Source organism: Chrysochloris asiatica, unplaced genomic scaffold (genome assembly GCF_000296735.1).
Source record: "Chrysochloris asiatica unplaced genomic scaffold, ChrAsi1.0 scaffold00254, whole genome shotgun sequence".
In the NCBI taxonomy this organism is placed as follows: Eukaryota; Metazoa; Chordata; class Mammalia; order Afrosoricida; family Chrysochloridae; genus Chrysochloris; species Chrysochloris asiatica.
The window spans coordinates 1,541,796-1,548,708 of NW_006408772.1; the positions used below are offsets into that span (position 1 = coordinate 1,541,796).

Consider the following 6,913-nt stretch of genomic DNA (forward strand, 5'->3'; position numbering starts at 1 on the left):
GAACTCAAGGAGTGTTCAGGACTATGAAGTTTAAAAGGCTCCTTAGGATGCAACTATTTTCAGGTTTACAGCCACCTTTTTTTTTTTTTTTTTTTTTTTTTTTTATGTTGCATGCCTTGTAAATTCCAGTAAGTCTGTGTGAAATCTCAAACATATTATTTCAAAGAGAAATTATTATAATTGTTCATTTTTGCTTGCTCACCTATGTAAAATACAACAATACACATTTTAAAAATCAAGTCCTGCATCAATTTTGTCCATGAAGAAAATGGGAGTGGGTTTGTAGTGGTGAAGAGCAAATACTAAAGTCAATGAACTAAGAGTTTTTTTTTCTCCTCCAGAAAGTTGAAAGGTCTTCTTCCAATTTTTCTTAGGTGGTTAAACACTGAACATGATTCCTTCAAAGAAGAGATCCAAGCTGTCTACAAGCTCCAATTAATATTTGGTAATTTTCTTTTAATTTATTTGTTATTGTATCAGAGCCTGCTATAAATTCATTAAGTCTTTGTTTATGAAGATCTTCACATGCCTGTGTAAAATGATCTTTTTTGGAAGTAATTTTGCCCCATTCTGCTACCAGCTGCAAATATAACTCTCCCTTCTTTTTATACTTTGCAATGGCACCAAGGTTAGGTTTCATTTCATGACACTGGGCTTCTAGTAGCACAATATGATATGTTATAGAATCGAAATTCTTGATTGCTTCAAGACCCTCTGGGCTTAAAACTGAAACCCCTTCAACAGGATGCAATGATGTTTTTGAAAACTCTTTTGTCAATATTTTATTTTAGAATTATGTTTCACAATGAGACCATCTATCTGCTCAAGTTTGAATTTAATATTAAGTGCATCCTTTTGAAAATCATGCTCATTCTCTTGAATTATTTTCAATTCTTGAAGTAAATTATGATGTTATTTTTGGATCTCTGGCAAGGACTTTTCTGCAGCATTTGTGTTCTTTACAACTTCAGTTGCTTTATCTCAAGACTTTACAGCTCTGTTGTTAAATCATCAACTTCTTTCTGAATATCTATTCTTTCTTTTTCTGTATGAAAGACAGAGTCTTGTGCCTTTTAAAGATTTCTGTATGCTGTCTTAATTGCTACTTGGGCTTTAGTAATAGCAGAAGCACATTCATCTAATTATTTATTTGATCAAGTTTGTCTTGTTGGGACTTGAGTTTACAGACAATGATATTGTGCAACTTTTTAACTTCAGCTTTTACTTTAACAGTTCTCTCCACCACATTGTCACGTTCTGTTTTGAAAGTACTAACATTTTCTTCTAGCAGTTTCTGCTTTTTGTGCATCAGGATCTGTAGCAAGTACATTAACTTCAAGCTCCTTAACTTGCACATTCAAATATTCTTTGCTCTGGGAAGTGCTGGATGCTTGCAGTAAACTTGTCTAACGTATTCCTCATTTCTTGTTCACTATGTCATAATTTAACTATTGCTTCTTCAAGTTTTATTTTTGTTCAAGTTGCTTTTTGAAAGTCTCTTTGTAACTGTGATTCCATTTTATTTACCTCTTTTTCAGAGATTTCAACTACAACTGTTGAATTCAGTTTTCCTTTAATTATTTTTCTTCCACTGCACGTCATTGTACCTGACTGTTCTATGATTTGTCCCAGTAAGTTTACCACTCTCCATCTTCTGTCTCTTTGATACACTACTCTTGTGGCTTGATCTAAGTTGTTAGCTACGAAGGTATCCTGTAAAGCAAAATAAAAAGCTTGGTGAAGTTTCTCATCTTTTACCTTTCCCAAATCAAATAACTAAGGAGTATTTTCAAGAGTTTGAATATTGGTAATTTTCCCCCCATACTGCTATCTTATCTAAACCTATAAATGCTACAACTCCAATATTTTGTCTTTTAAGGATGTTTATACATTCTTGGGCTGTATCAATAGAATCAGCAACACTGTAGTCTAATGCATGGCAACAAGATGAAATAGGAACATCATATTTTTCATCAATGGCTCCTAAAACTCCAATCTTCCATATATTCTTGGAATCTTGTCAGATTTTTTTTTCCCCATTGAATTATTGCATCAAGGTCTTTCTACTTACTTTGATTTGTTGCTAAATAATTCTTTCTTCTTCAACTTTTTGGAAAAGATCATGGACTGAACTTTTGAAATTTATTTGTTCTTGTGTATGTCTCTGATGTTCTTTTTCTTTCTCTTTTAATTCTTGTTCAGTTTAAGGGAAATTTTTTTGCCTCTACATCTCCAGTTGTAGCTTTCCTTTCTTTGTGAGTCTCAGTAGCAGTGATTAGAGCTTTCTTGGCCTTACTGAGACACTGCAGTATTATGATGACTGAGATAGATGTCAAGTTCAGATTGGGGTACAACTATCTTTGAGCATGCTTCATTTACTGATTTACTGAAATCAATAAGTTAATTCTCTTAATTTTCTTTCCCTTTCTGAAATCCTGTGTTTCTGGTTTAAAGGTATCCATATATCCCTTTAATATTTTTTTTTCTTCCCATTTTGCCATCTCAAGGACCTTGCTTCTAGCTGTTGTCTTAGTTATTATATTCTTATTCTTGGTGGGTATACATTTATACTCTTCAACCTTTTATTTATCTTTTTGAAGTTGTTTCTCCAATTTTTTGGCCTGAACTTGAACATATTACAAAACTAGTTGGATAAATCTTTCTTTGTTCTCCTGAGTAAATTTTACAATTTTTAAAGTTTTTTCTCTGCATCTTTTACAGTTTTTTTATTTTTTATTTTCAGCTTTCATTTCATTTGATAGCATATTGTTCTCATTAATTTCTTTAGCATCTTAATGATTTTTTTTCCTTTTGGTTTCCATTTCAGCAATTCTTTTCTGAGGTGATACATGTAATATTGACAAATGTGAGCCTTTCTCCTAAATATTTCATTTTCGAAGGTAAGAAATTCAATAGTTATATTTTCTCTCCTAAAGCATCCTTTTCTTTTTCTACTATCTTAGCCCTGTTTAACTTCTCTCCTCTGTGTTCATTTAATATTTCATATCTCTGACAAAGGACTTTAACAGGTTCATTTAGGCATCCTCAACCAATTGTATCATCTAAATATTCAAGCATACCCTCATCGTGTTCAGTTTGGCATTTTGGTTTCATTGCAGCAATTTGTTCAGTTTCACTCATGGACTAACTATTTCATTGAGAACCTTTGTATTGTCTTGAAAACCTTTTTGTTTCCTTCATTTTTCAGTGTGCTGTTATTTTTTCTTGCTATCACCACTTGATTTTCCTGGAATAAATTTTACTTTAACTTGCTGGTTGTGAATTACCAGAGACTAAGAAACCAAACCACCAAGGTTAATACCTGTTTACAAAATTAAAAACTTATTATAGTCCAAGTCAATTCCATGGCTTCAAAGATTTCCAATCCACATATATGCTAGACAGAAGTATTACTTGTGTATGCTGCTCTGGAAACAAAGAAGTTACTTACTGTTAGAAATTACCTCATAATCATCTTCTTCCTTATCAATTATCTTTTTATTTTATTTTAATGTTTTATTGTGAATGTGTGATAGTTTACATGGGAGAGCATTAGTTTCACCTTCATCCTATCATATATCGTTTCATTTCTATGGTTACAATCCCCTCCATGCATCATCAACCAACCAAAGGGTATACACTACAAGCCTGCACCCCAGTCGTCAGCACACAGTCCCTCTCCCTCTCTGTGTCTAAAGTCCCCAGCTGCTCCATTGCTCCACTTCATCATCCTTGCCTCCATCTCAGAGATCACTGCTTCTTTGGGTAGGGTCCCGCTCTCCGCTCTTCTCCTTTGATGGTCCCAGGGACCTCCGCTCCTAGACTGAAAAGTTAATCACTCCCCTCCTTGCCACAAAACGTCTACTTTTACATTTTCAACCCTCACAATCAGTCCTGATAACATTATTCACTACTGTATCACAAGAGACCTATCCACATTTCCTTTCATCAGCCCCACCTACACAGATTGGATACTAATCAGTGGAGATTCTACCTTCCTCCACGCCCTCTGGATCTAGGTTACCTCTTGAAAGCTTGTAAGCCAGTCACTTCTTGCCTTTGTAGTTCCCCTAACTTTGGGTGGCCAATGTCCAAGTTGCCCATCCCTGCCCTCCACACATGTGTGGAGGGGGTGGAAATGATCCTTACTGTAAAGATTTGTTCCCTCTTTTCAGCTACTGCATCCATAGGTGTAGGTCAGGTTCATCAAATTGAGTCCCTTGTCTGATGTGTCATTATAAAAGATTTTTTCCCATTCTGTGGGTTCCCTTTTTACTCTTCTGGTGAAGTCTTTTTATGCACATAAGATTTTAATTTTTAATATGTCCCACTCACCTATTTTGTCTACTTTTGTTTGTGTACTTTTCAAAATGCTTTGTAGTCTATGTATTCCCTGAATTAGTGCCCTCACATTTGTCCTGATTTTTTCATTGATGGCCTTCATAATACTGGGATTCACATTTAGGTCCTTAATCCATGTTGAGTTGGTTTTTGTATAAGGTGTGAGGTGAAGGTCTTGTTTCAGTCTTTTGCATATCATTTTCCAGTTCTTCCGGCACCATCTGTTGAAGAGACTATCACCTCCCCATGCAATATATTTAGGTGTTGTGTAAAAAATCAGTTGGCTGTTTGTAGATGGGTTATTTTCTGGATTCTCAGTTCTGTTCCATTGATCCATATATCTTCAATTGTACCAGTACCAAGTTGTTTTGACCACTGTAGCCATGTAGTACATTTTGAAGTTGGGGAGTCAGTTATCATTTGAAGGTGAACTTCTACAGTACAACTCTGAATATCCTTGGGTTCGTCAGAATTATGTATTAGAACTGAAAAATTTTTAGACCTTATTTTTTGTGCTCAATAGCCAAATACAATCAACATAGAATCAATAACTTTGGATTTACCATTGCCATTTGACTCAGTAATACATGATAAATGCTAACAATAGTTATATATGAAGAATGGTCCCAGAATTTCACCCCCTGAATATAACTTGGAGTTCTGTTTTACAATATGAGTTATAATAAACAAAGGAGCTCCAACTTCAATGGTCATTGGTGGAGGTTGTGGAAGAAGGATGCTATTCAAAATTTCTTCTAAACTTCTATTATCAAAATCCTCATTTGGATTCTCTCTGGGGTAGTCCACTCATCTTGAGTGCATGCTCAAGTAATTGTAAACTGAACTAGTTGGTAGACTTCTTTACTTTCATCATCACTGGCTTTAGTGGTTTGGTGTGTAAATTTGAATAATAGTGGTACTAACTGTTTTTCCTTGGAGGCAAATGAATATTATATAGTCACAGCCAGGATTAAACTTTAAGATAGATCTTGAAATATTCTTTTTGATGATGAATATAATGCTTAAAAGCATTGAAATACTACTAAATGGTTTCTCTAATCACAACATTATAAAATTATAAATCAATAACAAGAAAAAGAATGAAAAATCAAGTATAAGGAAATTGAATAACCAGGAAATATAAGAAACAACAACAACAAAAATTTAATGTGTGACTCAAACAAGAATGAAACCACAACACATTAAAACATTTGCAACACAGCAAAAGCAGTGCTAAGAGGGTAATTTTTATCACTAAATACACACATCCAAAAAGAAAAAGAACCAAAATCAATACCTTAATTCAACAAATCCAACAATTAGAAAAAGAACAACAAAAAAGCCTACAATAAGCAGAAAGAAAGTAATAATAAAGATTAATAAAGATTATTGTTGTCATTATTAAGTACCATCAAGTCAGTTCTTACTCATGGTGACCCTGTATGTGGTTGCTGAGGAGCAGATGGTGAGTCTGAATTGCCAATCTTTGGTTATCAGTCCAATGCTTATCCTATCAACACCACACCAGGAGTCTGAGTACTTTAATTTTGTTGTTATTAGGTGCTAATCAGTCTGTTCTGACTAATAGTGACCCTGTATAGGAGCAGCAAATGAGTTTCAATTACCCAACTTGTGGTTCAAACTGACCTTGTGATCCAGTGCTTATCCTATAGCACCACACCAGATTAGAGAAGAAATTAATAGATCAAAAATAAATTAGTGCAAAAATAAATGAAACAGAAAGTAGAAAAGCAATAGAAATAATAAACACTACAAGAAGCTGCTTCTTTGAAAGAATTAATAAAATCAACAAACAACTGTTACATCTAAGAAAGGAAAAGGAGAGGGAAAAGAAGCAAATAACATAAATAAGAAATGAAATAGGTGGTATCACAATAAAACCTAATGAAATTCAAAGACAATATGATAAGCATTGGACTGTTAAGCACAAGGTTGGTGGTACAAACCCACCAGTTGCTGCTTGGAAATCCTACACATGATTTCTATGAGTCAGAATCTACTTGGCAGTACTTAGCAACAACAACAATGAAGAACTGTACTCCAGCAAATTTGGAAACCTAGAATATAAAAACATTTCGATAAACACAAATTCTACCTAAATAAACAAATTCAGGTAGAAAGTTTTAACAGACTTGTAACAAAAGAAGAAATTGAAGTTTTTTTAAGAACAAAACAAAGAAACCTCATTTAAAAAGCTTTCACATTCAGAGAAAAGCTGACACAAATTCTGCTCTATTTTGGAACATAGGAAAGGAAGGAGTACTTTCAATCTTGAAACCAAAGCCAGCCAAATATATCACTAACAAATGAAAATAATAGGCCAATATTGCTCATGACATATATACACACTTTGCAACAAAATTCTAGCCAATAAAACCAATAACATATGATAAAAAGAATATATCATGGTCAAGTTGTGATTACATCAGGTATACTAGGTTGATTGAACAATAGAAAAACAATACTACAAGAAGCCAAAAGAGACCTACATAAATGAAATAATATATAGGGAGGAACTTTTAAAAGTTTGTGAAAATATTCCATTATTTTT

At 33.7% G+C, this 6,913-nt stretch overlaps 1 pseudogene; it reads right to left on the bottom strand.

The window, feature by feature from the left end:
* Positions 1-4: 4 nt before the first annotated feature.
* The window catches only part of LOC102833739, a 25,441-nt pseudogene continuing 18,532 nt past the window's right edge, over positions 5-6,913 (bottom strand).